The 16,885-nt window shown below is 39.1% G+C and overlaps 1 protein-coding gene across 5 annotated transcripts in view; it reads right to left on the minus strand.

The window, feature by feature from the left end:
- Positions 1-16,885, minus strand: part of ZBTB44 (zinc finger and BTB domain containing 44) — an 85,812-nt gene that overhangs the window by 68,332 nt on the left and 595 nt on the right. The gene's annotated exons all lie outside the window — the stretch shown is intronic.

Raw genomic sequence — 16,885 nt, forward strand, 5'->3', positions numbered from 1 at the left:
TATCCTTGAACTACAGAAAATGACAGTAAGGATAAAAAAAAAAAAAAAAAAACCAAACAATAAATACATTGGATATTCGGACACATTAAAAAAAACCAAACCCACTGCCCTCGAGTCAATTCCTACTCAGAGCAACCCTACAGGGCAGAGCAGAACTGCCCCATAGGGTTTCCAAGGAGCAGCTAGTGGATTCAAACTGTCGACCTTCTGGTCAGCAGCCAAACGCTTAACCTCCGCGCCATCAAGGCTCCTCTGACATATTACTACGCATTAATTAAAAGAATTATAATCTTTACAATAACAGACTTCTTCACCTTGGGTATAATTAAGCTTTAGTCAAGTATTTTACTACATGTAATTCAATTATCAATACATTAATGGTGCCTGGGGGCAATTTGTAAATTAGGACGTGCAAGAGTTTTGAGGCTGAGCCAGGCCTCGATCTTAATCATGGCTATATCATTGAACTGGCTGGGTGACCTTAAACAAGTGAGTTTTCTGAGGTTTGTTGTAGGGATTAAATGAGTAAATGTAAAGTGCCCAGTGTAGGGACTAACACAGGGTGTATATTCAAGAATACAGTGCTAACAGATGAGCTGTCATTACTGATAGATCGCTGAGACTCTTTTACCTGATTGAACTACTCTCAAATCTCCTACCTCAGCATCCTTCCTGATCTTTAATTCTGGGCCTCTAATTACCAGCCCTGGTGGTGCAGTGGTTAAGAGCTCAACTGCTAACCAAAAGGTCAGCAGTTCGAATCCAACAGCCGCTCCTTGGAAACCCTATGAGGCAGTTCTACTCCGTCCTACTGAGCCACTGTGAGTCAGAATTGACTCGATGGCAAAGGGTTTGGTCTTTTTTGTTTGTTTGTTTTAATTACCAGGTGAAGGGCAGTAGTGGTTCAGTGGTAGAATTCTGACCTTCCTCGCAGAAGCCTAGGTTTCAGCTCTAACCAACGCACCTCAAGCATAGCGACCAGTCGTCTGTCACTGGAGACTTGTGAGTAAACATGATGTTGAACAGTTTTCAGTGGAACTTCCAGATTAAGACAGACTAGGAAGAAAGGCCTGGTGGTCTACTTCTGAAAAATTTGCCAATGAAAACCCTATAGATTACAATAGTCCAATGTCATTTGTGCATGGGACTGCCATGATTCGGGGACTCACCTGACAACTAACAACAAATTATCAGCTAGACTACTAAACAATTCCATACAAATGTGTTTCCCATCATTTAAAATTCAACATGTCTCAAATGGAACTGAAATGATTTCTCCTCAACCAATACTCCACTCCAGAATTTTCTACTCTGCTAATGGTGCCATCAGTTGCCCACTTTCCCGGGTGTCTTGGTTATCCAGTGCTGTGATAACAGAAATACAAGTGGATGACTTTAACAAAGGAAGTTTATTCTCTCACAGTTTAGGAGGCTAGAAGTCCAAATTCAGGGTGCCAGCTCCAAGGGAAGACTTTCTCTCTCTGTCAGCTCTGGGGAAGGTCCTTGTCATCAATCTTCCTCTGCTCTGGGAGCTTCTCATCACAGGGACTCCAGGTCCAAAGGATGCGCTCTGCTCCTGGCTCTTCTTGCTGGGTAGTAATGAGGTCCCTATCCTCTCTGCTCGTTTCTCTTTTTTATATCTCAGAAGAGACTGACTCAAGATACAATTTAATCCTGTAGATTTTGTCCTGCCTCATTAACTGCCTCTCATCCTCCCTTATTAACACCATAGAGATTAGAATTTACAACACATAGGACAATTACACCATATTACAAAATGGAGGACAACCACACAATGCTGGGAATTGTGGCGTAGCTAAGTTGACACACATTTTGGGAGAACACAATTCAATCCGTAACATCTGGCTTAAAATCTAGTACTCCTTTTTGATTCTCCATCCCTTCTCACCCCAAACCTGGAAATCTTCCTTCAGCTACTCTCCCTCTTTCCCTTCAAAGCCATATTTAGAAAAATTATAGATACTCCCCTACTTATAAATGTTCATTGTTAAAGTCATGTCTCAGAGCAAGAGTGCTAACTATGCCAACTACCAGGAGACAGTGACAATGGTCTTGCACAGTCATTTAAGTCTTGGCTCTCTAGTTCTTCATTTATCCCTGCGCTTAATTTTAATTTTGACGCTTCTATTGTTAAATCCAGCATGTTCCATAACCACAAAAACAGTTAAGAATGCTGAAATGCTAAAAAACAGAGGTATACGATTACGGTAGAAATAATGTACAGAAAAAAAAAAACCAAAGTACAGAGATAAAGATAGTAATAAGGATTGAGAAAATACAGCACACACTGCCCACAGGAATGGGACGAATTATTGAATAGTATGAATGATTCTGAAGAATCCATAACAAATCTTGCAACATATGAAGGTGTTGTACCTACGAGATATTTGATAATAATCAGAAATAGATAAGGAAAAATGACTGGAGAACTGGAAAAACTTCTCAGTATGTGCTAAGAGCAGCATCAACATTGAAACAGCAGATTTTAAACTTTTTAGTCTCAGGACCCCTTTACATTCTTAAAATTTATTGAGAACCTCAAACAGCTTTTGTTCATGCAAACTGTATCTACCAGTATTTACCAAATTAGAAACTAAAACTTGGAAAATTAAAAAATACTTATTAATTTATTAAAAAATAACAATAACCCATTATATATTAACAAATAATTTTTTTTAACTACTAAATTTTCTCAGAACTCCCCCTCAAAAAGAAGAGTGGCATTGTTCTATATTTTTTGCAAATCTCTTAATGTCTGGTTTATTAGAAATCAGCTGGATTCTTATTTCTGCATCTGCACTCAGTCTGTTATGTCATATTTCACGTAGCTTCTGGAAAACTCTACTATGCTTTCATGAGAGAATGAGAATGAAAATGTTAACAATGTCTTAATGTTATTACCACAATGGTTTTGACCTTGAAAATTCTCTGAAAAGTCCCCAGACCACACAAACCGCTGCCTTAAGGTTTAATGTTAAATCAAGAGATGGTTAGGAAATTTATAGGAAGGATATTAAGAGAGGTTAACAAGGTGAGTGGGCAGCTGTTCAAACTTCTGACCCAGGCCATGGAAAGATAGTTCCATATCTTCAAGGCTCTCAAATTTGCACATCAAAGAGTGGCAAAATAGTATGATATGAAAACTGCCTAGGAGATTTGTTCTGCAACCTGTGACCTGAGATGATTGAAAAGAAGTGTGTGTGTGGTGGGGGAAGGGGCTGGTTACTTCAACAAATTTGCAATATAGATGTAATTTAGGTAAAAGGTGGTCAAGAAAATGTTTATCAGCCAAAAGAACCAGAGCTTGCTGGGGAGCTACAGGGGTTAGAGTTGTTTGCAGATAAAAGAGGCAACAAAACAAGACAGCTAGATGTTTTCACCTGTGGACTTCAAGCCTAGAACACCTGTTGCCTTTGAGTTGATTCTGACTCGTAATGACCCTATAGGACAGCATAGAACTGCCCTGGTTTGGGCTGTAAATCTTTACAGAAGCCAACTGCTGGATCTTTCTCCCAACAGTGAAAACCATCTTGCAACCATAAGGCGAGCCAGTCTGAAGATTGCAAAGCAAAAAGCAAGAACTCAGGTTCTTGATGATGTCACTGAATTGTGGAATTAACCAACTCCGAAACTACCCTACTGTAACACTTCTTGTTTTTTGTTTCAGATAAAAATACCCTTATTGTTTAAGCCACTTAATTCAAGATTTTCTGATACTTAGAAAATGAGTATCCTGAAACAGATGTCCCAGAAATACTTCAACCGGTTCAATTACAAACTGAATTCATCATCATCTCTCATAAATGTGTTCTTCCTCCTGAAGTTCTTTAGCCCAAGATACCACCAACACCAAACAGCAAAAAACCTGGGAATCATCTTTGACTTCTGCGGTAACTGAAAAATGTCCCCCCAAAAGGTATGTTCATATCCTAATCCCTGGAACCTGTGAATGCTACCTTAAATGGCAGACTTTGCAGATGTCATCTTGGGATGGAGAGATTATCCTGGATTATCTAGGTGTGCCCTAAATGCAATCACCAAAAAAACCCGCTGTCAAGTCAATTTCGACTCATAGTTATGGTACAGACAGAGCAGAACTGCCCTACAGGGTTTCCAAGGAGCGTCTGGTGGATTAGAAATGTAATCACCAGTATCCTTACAAAAAGGAAGCAGAGAACGAAGAGAATGCAATGTGAAAGGTAGAGACTTAGGCAAACTATACAAATATTTGAAGAGTTTAACATATACATCATGCGAACATTTGTAGAAAATCTGTTAATATGGTTGGTTTAAGAATGGCAGAACCATAACTCAAAACAAAAATTTCATGCTAAAGTTACACAGCACATTTGTGAGTGAACTAAAACTAAACCTTTTTATTTAGGAACTTATTAAGTAAAAGAAAGACATTTCTCACTATTACTTTCCTTAGAATCAGGTTTTTTTTTTTTTTTTTTTTAACAAACAGCTCACATTTTAAATTTTGTTCCAGGATAACTTGTCACTGTACTGTCAATCTAAGTAAAAGCAAATGGTTATATTTTTCCATGACAGTAACCACACTTTTTAGAGTGAATTCACATGAAAACCCATATTTGAGAATAATATGAAGTAGAATTTTGAGGAAAATGAAGAACATGAGAAATAATTAAAGTGTAGAGAAGAAAAAACAGAAGTATGGGTAGGAGGCAGTGAAGACGCAGTTGAAATTAAAAATAATAAATATGCAGTGGCAATAATTTATGGCTTTCGAGTTATATCTCAAAAAACTGTTAAAAATTGGTGGCTTTGAACCAATTTTTATTAAAAAAAAAAATAAGGCAAATCAAAACCACTTCACACTCACTATGATAATTATTAACAGAAAAAATTGGAAAATAGCAAGTGTTGGCAAAAATGTGGGGAAACTGGAACCATTGTCCAGTGCTGGTGGGAATGTAACATGGTACAACCACTGTGGAAAACAGTTTGGCGGTTCTTAATATGACTCAGCAATTCCACTCCAAAGGAAATGAAAGTACTGACAAAGAGACACATATACACCAATGTTCACTGCAGCATTACTCACATCAGCCAAACACTGGGAACAACCTGTGTCCACCAACAGATGACAAAAATGTGACACAGTGGAATACTGTTTATACAATAGAATATTACATGGATGAACCCTGAAAACATTATGCTGAGTGAAATAAGTTAGACACAAAAGGACAAAATATTGTATATAAAATATCCCACTTGCATGAAATATCTAGAAAGGCAATTGCACAGAGAAAGTAAACAGATTAGTGGTTACCTGGGGCCGAAGGAGTGTAGGGGAGCAAGAAGGGAGATGAGGGCTATTGCTTAAGAGGTGTAGTTTTTGTTTCGGTGGAAGAAATTTCTGGAAATAAATAGTGGTGACGGTTGTACAACATTGTCGCTATAATTAAAGTCACTAAACTCTACACTTAAAAAAGGTTAAAATGAAAAATTTCATGTTAAATATATCCTACCACAGTAAAAATTTTTGTACTTCAAAGGACATCACCAAGAAAGTAAAACGACAACTCACAAGAATGGGAGAAAATACCTGGAAATCATCTATTGGTTAAGGAACTCGTGTCTAGGATATATAAAACCAGAAAAAAAAAAAAACCCCAAACCCATTGCTGCTGAGTCAGCTCCAACTCATAGCAACCCTACAGGACAGAGTAAAACTGTTCCATGGAGTTTCCAAGGAGTGCCTGGGGGATTCGAACGGCCAGCCTTTTGGTTTGCAGCCATAGCTCTTAACCACTACGCCACCAGGGTTTCCAGAATATATAAAAAACTCTTAAAACTCAATTAAAAAAAAAAAATGGACAAAGGACATAATTAAGTATTTCTCCAAAGAAGATGTACCTAAGGCCAATAAGCATATAAAAAGATGTTCAACATCATTAGTCACCAGAGAAATACAAATCAAAACCACAAGGGATACCACTTCACCAACATTAGGATGGCTAGAATAAAGAAGTCGGACAACAAGTGTTGCAGAGGATGGGGAGAAATCAGAACCCTCATGTGCTGCTGGTGGGAACGTAAAACGATGCAGTCACTTTGGAAAATAGCCCGGAAGTTCTTTAAGTGATTAAGCATAAGAGTTACCATATGGCTCGACAATTCCATTCCCAGGTACATACCCATGAGAAATGAAAACATATGTCCACACAGAAACTTGTATACAAATGCTCATAGCTGTATTTATAATAATCAAAAGGTGAAGACACTTCAAATGCCCATCAACAAACATACAAATATTGGAATAAACAAGATATAGCATATCCATACAATGGAATATCATTCAGCTATAAAAAGGAATTAAGTACTGATATATGCTACAACATGGACAAACCTTGAAAACATGCTAAGGAAAAGAAGCCAGTCACAAAAGACCATATACCAAATGATTTCATTCGTATTAAAATCCAGAACAGTGAAAACTATAGACAAGATATTAGTAGCTACTATGAGTCAAAATTGGCTCGATGGCACTTTTTTTTTTTTAGGGCTGACGGGAGGGGAGGCATGAAGGTAATAGCTAAAGGGTACGGTATTCTTTTTTTTTTTTTTTTAATATTTATTTTTTGTAAAAATAAATACATCAAAACATACATCCATTCAACAATTTCTACATGTACAACTCAGTGACACTGGTGATATTCTTCACATGGTGTCATCATTCTATCTCTACCCAAATTATTTCACCACCATTATATTAGACTTCCTGCCTCCTAAGCTTCTCATCTATTCTTTAGAGTTGCTGTTATAAATTTGATCTCATATACATAATTCTTTAAAATAGAGTGCAATGCTCAAGGCAAACTTTTTACTAATTGAGCTAAACTGTTGTTTGGTTTAAAGGTGACTTCAGGGGATAGTTTCAGTTCAAAGTTTAAAGATTATCTCATGGCAATAGTTTTAGCGGTTCTTCCAGTCTTGATGGGACCAGTAAGTCTGGATTCCATAGGAAGTTGATGTTCCTTGATCAAAACATTCAATAATGGTAGCTGGGCACCATCCAGTTCTTTTGGTCTCACGGCAAAGGACACAGTAATCATGGAGGTAATTAGATCTGCAATTCAGTTCCTTCTGATTCCCGGGTCTCCTTCTTCCTCTGCTGCTCTAGGCAAATAGAGACCAACTGTAGCATCTTGGCAAGTTTTTAAGATCGCAAGCACTACTCACTCAACTAGAAACTAGAACAGAAACTCTAATAACAACATTAGGCCACTGGCTGGATTTGTCCCATGAAATCATGGCCCTAAGCCACGGAACCATGAAAACTAATCCCATGAGGTGTTTGGCTGTACCTAAAGCAGTATCAACATGTGTACCCTTTTTTTCTGGCAGGGGCGGGGGGCTTCTTGCTGTAAAATTATACACAACATTCGCTATTTCACCATCCCTCCCTTTTTTGGTGTACCACTTAGTGATATCAGTTACACTGGTCAAGTTATGTAACCATTTCCCTTAGTCGATGCCAATTTTTCCATCACCATAAACAAAAACTCACCACTTCCCAGAGAATGATTCCCTCTCTCCTTCACCCCTCATAACCACTAATAACTACTGGTGTCTATATATTTATCTATTCTTTTTACCTAATCATATCTGGGATTTTTTAATAGGTGATGAAAATGTTCTAAAATTGACTGGGGGGATGCCTGCACATATCTGAGGCTATCCCAAGAACCACTGGGCTGTATACTTATGGGCTGAATTTTATGGTCTGTGAATTATAACTCATTAAATCTTTTTTTTTTAGGCATCAAAAATAAAGGGAGTTATACAGTCAATGGAAAGCCACAAAAAGGGAATGAGTAGTGATCCAAAGCAGAAGGAAAAGCAAAGAGGCAAGGACAAAGTAAAACTAGGTAATCAAAATGTAAAAAGGATCAAAGTCAAAAGGGGAAGGAAAGAAAACACATACACACACACACACACACCAGTAACCACCACCAGTAAAAGAGAAAAATGAAACAGAAGCAAAACAAGTCTGAATCCCTTAAAAGTCCTGTATTTCACAAAGAATCTGACTGCAGGCCAAAATCCTATGTATGATCGTTCAGGCCTAATTGCAAGGCTCTGCCTGACAGGTCCCCTGGGGGTAAGCTGCCCTCCCCATACCAGACTTGGTACACAGTCAGTATGCTGCAGTCTTCTCAAGGAAGCTGCAAACAAGGTTTCAAAGGCGCACCCATGCTCAAGTGTGTATCTGCATGCCTAATTCAGGTATCTCCATTCAGAGGCCTCCTTATGGTGGACGGGGTGAGGAGGCGATGGCGTGGCATGGCTAAGGCACTTTTCTCCACTTGACTCAGTACTTTTCCACTCCAAGCCCTTCTTCCTTTTTTCTCCCCCAGTCATTGGCCCTCGGGTACATAAAGAGGCAGGAGCCTTATTTTCCAGGTTACTCAGCAACAATGTGCCTTGGTGGCACAAATGCATAAGCACTCGACTATTAAAAGAAACGCTGATGGTTCAAGCCCACCAGTGGCACCTTGGAAGAAAGGCCTTGGTGATCTGTTTCTAAAAGGTCACAGCCTTAAAAACCCTAAGGAGTGCACTGTGTTCTCAACATATGGGGTTGCCATGCGTTGGATCAACTCAACAGCAACTGGTTTCTTTTTTTTTTAACTAAGTTTTGAGACTACCAACATCCCCTTTTCCCCTACACTGGACCTACCTGACTGTCACCCAGTGTTGTTCCCTGGACCACTGAGGACCAGTCGCCTTTCTGCCTCTTGCAAAGTCTTCATTATTACTTTCAGTTTGGCTCATTGTCCTAACTGACCATCTCAATACTTGATTGCTCCATATATTCTTTGTCTAGGACAAAGAATACCCCAGTTTTATCAATCAAACAGCACGAATACAATTTTAATAAAAGTACAGTACTGAGTATGCTTCCTTGTCAAGAGTAGGTAAGGATCAGATACATAGCAAGTAAATAAAATAATTTTAAAAAAGAATTAACTATCTAGTTTCAGAAGCCACAGGGGAGTAGACCAAACCAAACCCACTGCCACTGAGTCAATTCCTACTTACAGCGACCCTACAGGACAGAGCAGAACTGCCCTATAGGGTTTCCAAGGCTGTAAATCTTTCTCCTGTGGAGCATCTGTAAGACAGGACTAGGCTGGAGCAGGGCCAGTTGCTCCCCACCCACCCACCCCGGCACATAGGCGGGGCTGGGGGGGCGGGTCAAGCAGGACAGAGAGTGGAATAAACAACCTGCCCTGCTGGCCCTGGTGTTAACTATAACCCACCTCCTGGAGATCAGACCTGAGCCCACACAGGCCCTGTGGCACAAAATGTTCAGGCTGTGGGGTGGAACAAACTTAAATGCTCTAAGATGTTGCAAACACACTGTTAATGTAGAGCTTGCAGGACTCCACAGGTGCACAGTATGTGCAAAAGTAGTAAGAGTGACTGCTGTTTGACCTTCCTGTGCCCGCCGAAGGGGATGATGTGACAAAGGAAACCAGTGTGCCTGTGTCACATCCCATGAGTTATGTCAAGGGGAACCAACAAAAGGACTTCCATCTTGAAGAAATCCTGCCTGCGCACTTGCATTTGCATAACCCAACCCCTCCTTAGAATCTCCGCCCCCCAACCTCATGAATAAACATCAAGACCCCTCCTTGTTGAAACTCTCAAATACTTGGCTCTTAGGCAAATCGGAGAGACAGTCTCTCTGAAGGTTCTAGCCCTTACTGTCTCCTTTTGCTAGCTGCTGTCAAAATTAATTTGCTCATGTGACTCCAGGCTGAATCACAGGCCTTTGGTCAGCGGCTGAGCACTTTAACCGCAGTGCCTGCAGGGCTCCTTTTACGGAAGCAGACTGCCACATCTTCCTCCCGCAGAGGGGAGTAATTCCACAAAAAACCTGATTCCAGAGATGCATAGCCTTGTGGTTATATGCTACCCCAAGATGTTTGTAATTTGGTTGAATTCATCAAAAATCATCAAAACCAAATTAATTGTAGAACAAACTTCTGACTCAAAAAGTAAGACCACACTTGCTGGCCTGACAGAGACTAGAGAAACTGAGAGTATGGCCCCCGGACACACTATCAGCTCAGTAATGAAGTCACTGCTGAGGTTCACCCTTCAGCCAAAGACTGGACAGACAGGCCCATAAAACAAAACAAGGCTAAAGGGGCACACAAGCCTTGGGGCAAGGACTAGAAGGCAGGAGGGAACAGGAAAGCTGGTAATAGGGAACCTAAGGTTGAGAAGGGAGAGTGCTGACATGTCGTGCGGTGGTTAACCAATACCATAAAATGGTATGTATAAAAACTGTTAAATGAGAAACTAGTTTTTTCTGTAAACCTTCATCTAAAGTACAATTAACAAAACAAATATCAGATCAGTTCGACATAAAGATGTGTGTATCATTTACTACCTGCAGAAAGACAGCAATATCCTAAAGAAACACAATACTAAAACTGCAAAAAGAATGGGTATCAAACGTTTGTAATTTTCTCTTTTAAAGCTAAACAAAAATATCATTCAAATTTTTGTTTAGCTTTAAAAAAATACAATGCAGAGACAAGGAAGGTGTTGTCCTTCACGGAGTGAGGCATTAATAGTAAGTTTCAACTACCCACTTTCACCCTTGTAAGACAATTTATCAACGTGAAATATCATGATGCTACAAGTCAGTGATTTACTCCAGGATCAGTTATGTAAACGTGTCCTGGCCAAGATCTCCCCTGGGAGTCACACCAATAACAATGCTCAGTGAAAAAACTGATGTAATCCTCATTGCGGTCTTCAAGCAGGAGTGCAGCATAAGTCTAATGGATCTCTACATTTTTAAAAGTACATATATAATCACTATTTTAGATTCTATGACTAAGAAGCTAGAGATTTCCAGCTCATTGCCTAAAATGGGGAGAAGTATTTCTAATATAAAGATCAAAGATAAACTGATGTGGCTTTCAGTTTAACAGGAAATAACTTTCACATAATCATTCTGTGCCATATAGACAACTATCTGTTTCAGTCATGAGTGTGGCAGCATTTAAAATAAAAACACCCTACTCCATAGTAACCTATAAAATGTCAGGTAACCACTGGGAAAAAAATCAATAGATGTGTGCGATAGGACAAATGTCAGTCATGGAATTTCTTTAATTCATGGTGTTTAAAAATATATCCAATTTTATGATTTATTATATTTAATTGTGGAGTACAGCAAAGTAGCAATGTGATAACTCTGAGGGCAGAAAGATCGAGTTTGAAACCTTGATCTGCCACTTACTATCTGTGAGACCCCAGGTAAATTACTTAATCCTTCTAGATATCAGTTTCCTCATTTGGAAAATAAGATAATAGTAGTATCATAGGTTAAGTATGAGCTTTGAATGAGATGCCATATGAAAAGTGTTTAGCACAGTGCTAGCATATAAAAAAAAAGCATATAGAAAGGGCTAAAAAACGTTAGCCATTATCACCACCATTGTATGAGGTCATTCAGCCCAGCACAACAGGCCCTTGCTGCCAGTTAGCTACTGATGCCTATGTTACTGTTTATAGTTTCTTCCATCTAGCTTACAGAGATTAAAGACAGAATGAGGGCACGTGGGTCCAAGGCACAAGCATTCTCCATTTTTCCACTTCACTTCCTGAAGGAAAGCGACGTTCTTCACTCTATTACCAAAAGCAGTGATAGCGAACAGAGGAAAACACACTGGGGACAAATCTTTTGCTGTTAGCACCTGGTTGACAGGAGGCTGATAAGCTGCCTCACTGTGCTCTGCCTAGTTAGATAACCACTGCTCCCTCTTAAAGCCTCCTTTGAAGAAAATATTTGAGATCACATAATTATGAACTTCTATCAAATTTTTTAAAATCCAAACAGATAGACTATCTTCCCTGATCACATGTCCACACATGACCATATCTGCAGACAGCAAACATGTCTGCCAGTTTTCCTGTGTGGCAGACAAGTAGATGGATTCTAGCAACTAAGTGCCTCTTCAAAGACAGGATTTTCAAGTAAAAGCTACAGTTCTATTTCTATGCAATTTTTAAATTTAAAAATGATATGCAAAAGCAAACTTGAAATCTACTTCTCTGCTAATCCCTGAAAGATTACTCTTACTGTTCTTCTTCACCAAAGAAATCAATCCAATTGCAAAATTTAAATGCATACTACTTCAATTAAGTAACACAACCTTGCTCATTGCCAATCCTTCTGTACTTAAGATACATGAGGCTATAAAAGGTACCAAAAGGAGTATGGCAAAGGTAAAGAATACTTCATCTTAAAAAACTAATTTGGGTGAAGCTTCTTTAAGCATACTTTTAAAACATTATCTTGACTTTTGAGCCATGTACATATCTACATATTCAAAAATAAAATTAAAAAAGAAATTCCTATAATAAAGAATGAAAACAATAAACGTAACTGTATCAATCTGGCAGCATAATCAGAGAAAAGTATTTCAGGTGGCTTTTGAGTACAGTCCTCTGCTTATACATCCCACATATATGCATTCAAAGGATTAAAATAAATACAATGGAATATTAAACTTTACTGAGAAGTAATAATGGTATTGTAATTTTGAAACAATTTCATGTACACAGGACAAAGCAGGTATGCATGTTAATTTTATTAGATACCAAGATTTTCATTTAAGTCAAAAGAGACAAATATAGAATCAAAGAAGTCACGAAGAAATTGTGCAATGTTAAATTTCATTTGTAGGTATTATAGGAACTCATGATTACACAAACAAAATTTTCCAGCTCCCTTTTTTCTGAAAGGGCCTAAAAGCAGCAATGACACCCCAGCAGCAATGATTATGACAAACATTCAGATCTTGGTTTCTATACACCATGTATCGCTAAAAAAAAAAAAAAAAAAAAAACCAGGACTCTGGACAAACAGCCCATTTCATACCTGGGACAAAGAAAAGATAAGGCAAGCCTGGGATATCTTATGCCAGAAAGCCCTCCAAGACTAAGGGAGGAGAGTAAAACAAAACAGAAAACCAAAGCCACTGCCCTAGAGTCGATTCCAACTCATAGCAGCCCTACAGGATAGAGCAGAACTGCCCCATGGGGTTCCCAAGGAGCAGCTGGTGGATTCGAACTGCTGACCCTGTGGTTAGCAGCCGAGCTCTTAATCACTGTGCCACGAAGGCTCCATTGGAGAGTAAACCAAACCAAACTCGTTGCTGTCGAGTCAATTCTGACTCATAGCAACCTTCAGCAGGGTGTCGAGAAGACCTCAGAGCGTGCTTGAAAGGTCTCCTACTAGTCAAATTTGGGACAATCTGATCATAAAAAAAAGAAAAATGACTGCAATGGCTTATAAAATAATGGATAAATAAAAACCCATGAGTCCACAGTGGTATCCCCTCCAGAAAATGAAAATCTCTACCAGTGGAGATGAGTATTACCCCAGCTCTTTACTCTTCACATTGACAATTACAGGGAAGAAATTAAGTACTTAACCTGCATTTTTAGAAGGAACTTTAGTACATCCCCAGTGAACGAGGAAAGGCTCTTCTTTACAGACAATCTCCACTAAAATAACTGATTCGAACAAGGATCATCAATGAGTACTAAGATCATTACGCAGAAAGTAGTCATTACGCAGAAAGCAGTCAGAAACAGGATATTGGCTTGGTGTCAAAGCATTACAGATAGTCCTTGACTCTGTTCCATGTCAGTTCTGAGGAAGTCAAATATCTCATTTTTCTTTTGTTTTCATTATTACCTTTTATTATCAATATCTTTATAAATCATAACACTGAACATCTGTGAATGATAACTCAGCAAATTACATGCTGCAACATTACATGTAAAAAAAATTACATGTACTACATTATTAATAAAAATTAAAAAAAAAAAAAAAAAAAAAACCCATATGGTCCTAAGTGGTGTAACTAGAATATGTCGTAAATGGGGACTACCTGTCCTCCATGATTACACACTAATCACTAACGGCAAACCACACCTTTGTGGCAGAGGTATCTGGCAAATCATCACTTTAATCAAGTGGTCACATTTAGCATCATTTATGTGGCAATCTGACATTACGATGGCACAGTGGTTAAGAGCTCAGCTGCTAACAGAAAGGTTGGCAGTTCGAACCCAATAGCTGCTCTATGGAAGAAAGATGTGGCAGTTTGCTCCTATAAAGATTACAGCCTTGGAAGCCCTATAGACAGACAGTTCTGCTCTGTCCTACAGGGTTGCTATGAATCACAATCGACTCAACAGCAATGGGGTTTTTTGGTTTTGGTATGGTACAACATGAAGTACTTAGTTGTTGCTGTTGTTAGCGGCCAACAAATTGGCCCTGATTCATGGATACCCCATGCACAACACAAGTAAATGCTGCCTAGTCTTGCACCATCCCCACGAGGGGTTGGGGATTAGGCAGTTTTGCTCCATCAGATTTTCCCTGGCTGATTTTTGGAAGCAGATCACCAGGCCTCTCTTCCTAATCTGTCTCAGTCTGGAAGCTCCCTGAAATCAGCTCAGCATCATGGCAATACACAAGCCTCCATGACTGACAAGTGGTGGCTGGGCATAAGGTGCACTGGTGGGAATTGAACCCAGCTCTCCTCCATAGAAGGCAAGAATTCTACCACTGAACTACCACTGCCCTCTGAAGTACATAGCATCATCTACTAAATATTCTTGCCAAAAAGATTTACTTCAAGCTAATCAAGCCTTTCTTTTAGACCTAACTTCCAGTTAACAGCAAAGTCAAAGGGATAGAGGAGTAAGTTAAATGATATGACGAGGAAAGACAAGTCCTGAATGTGGAGGCAGTCTATATGGCAAGTGGTCTGCCTCTCACTCTCTCAGGTGTCAGGAAAAAAAAAAGTGGAAGGAATGGGTACTATTCTTTTTAAAAAGAGGCTAAAGGCATAACCACCAATGCAATGCATGAATCTTGACCAAATCCAGCTTGGCGGGGGGCGGGGGGGGGGGGAGGAAAACACTGATGGTTTGGAATAATTGAGGAAATTTCAATCTGGATTGGAAATCTTAAGTTTTATAGGTGTGATCATGATATTGGGGTTAGTAGGTTAATATTCCTATTTTTTGGAAATGTATGTTGAAATATTTGAGTGCCATGATGTCTGCAATTTACTTTTAAATGTTTACACACACACATATGTGTATACATATGTGCATTTAACACACACATATACACAGAAAGAAGAAACGGGGGACAATATGGCAAACTGTTAATCACTGAATCTAGGTGGTAGGGGCTGCATTTTTTCCCAACTTCTCTATATGATTGAAAATTTTCATAATAAAGTTTAAAAATTTATACCTTTACTAAGAGGTACAGTAGAAAGTGCACCTATGCTGGAATTATGTTGTTGTTAAGTGCTATCGAGTCCATTTTCAACTCATAGCGACCCTATGTGACAGAGCAGAGCTCCCCCAAAGGCTCTTCTAGGCTGTAATCTTCACAGCAGCGATCATCAGGTTTTTCCCCAGCGCGGCCCTGGGTGGGTTCGAACCACCAACCTTAGAGTTGGCAGCTGAGCACTTAACCTTGTGCCACCAGGGCTCTGCTGGAATTTTATCTGGGTTCATATCTCACCTCTATCACTTACTAGTTATATGACTGAAGGCAAGTTACTAGTCACTAGGTTTCTGTCTCATCTATAAAATGCAAGTAATAATACCTATGTCACTAAGTTGTTCTGACATTACTGCATGGGAGCCCCAGGCTCTTGGTCGGCATGACTCCTGTTGGCCAATAATGAGAGACCAAGGTGAGGAGGCAGAAAAGCACCTTTACTTTTTTGGGCAAGGAAAAGAAATGAGTAGGAGTTGCTGCCAAAAAGACTGCTCCCCAAGGGAGAGGAGAAAAGTTACTTTTAAGGGGTTTACAAGCAGGCAGTTGATACAAGTTATGTTAGCAACATTCTTAATTATACTAAGCAGGTGCAATGGGGTAATACATAACCCCCAAGCAAAAGCAGGATTTCAATGCAAAGCTGGGGAAGGGGGGAAGGAAGCCAAGCAAAGGAAACAGGATTTTTAATGTAACACTGGGGGGTAGGAAGTCAAGCAAACAGGATTTTTAATGCAAAGCTGTTTGAGCCTCTGACAATTAAGTAAGATTACATATGTAAAATGCCTAGTACAGCATCGCACACAATAAGGAAACCTAGTTTTTGAAAATCTATGAAAGTAATCACTCTATAATACAAGATTTTAGAAAAACATCCCTTTCATTATTTTCACATTCCAGGATGGACAAACTACATAAGGTAAAATTAAATATTATTAATACATTGGAAGTCAAAGTGAAGTAACAGGGGAAATGAAGGTTTCTATTTTTAAAAAATTTTTTTAATTCAATTATTCCAACTGAAACCCCGAAACCAAAAAAACCAAACCCGTTGCCGGTGGGAGTCAATTCCAACTTACAGCTCCTAACCACTACAGCACCAGGGTTTCCACTGAAACCCCAGAGAAAAGGAAATCCTCAAAACCTTCACCTACGTAAACTATCTGCCGTCTATCAAGTTGTGTAGTTTGCTTTTCTATTAGTCTACATCTTAATACAACACTAAGAAAATAAGTTGCCATTAAATAAAATTTTCTCCTGATTCCAACCAATCTTTACTATAAACCCCCCCAAAAAATATGTTGAAAAAAATTAAATGTTTGTCTTTATTTTCTAAAAATAAGTTGCAATAAAGTACACACTAACTGGGCTTTCTTTTAAATTCCGGTTATGGTTCATAGAACTCAGGGATCCAAGTTCCTTTATCAGTTCTAACATACTTGTTATTTCACTTGCAGGCTAGGCCAGCAGTAAAATGACTAGATGCAGAGTGAG

The sequence above is a fragment of the Elephas maximus genome, chromosome 17, assembly GCF_024166365.1.
Source record: "Elephas maximus indicus isolate mEleMax1 chromosome 17, mEleMax1 primary haplotype, whole genome shotgun sequence".
NCBI classification, from domain to species: Eukaryota; Metazoa; Chordata; class Mammalia; order Proboscidea; family Elephantidae; genus Elephas; species Elephas maximus.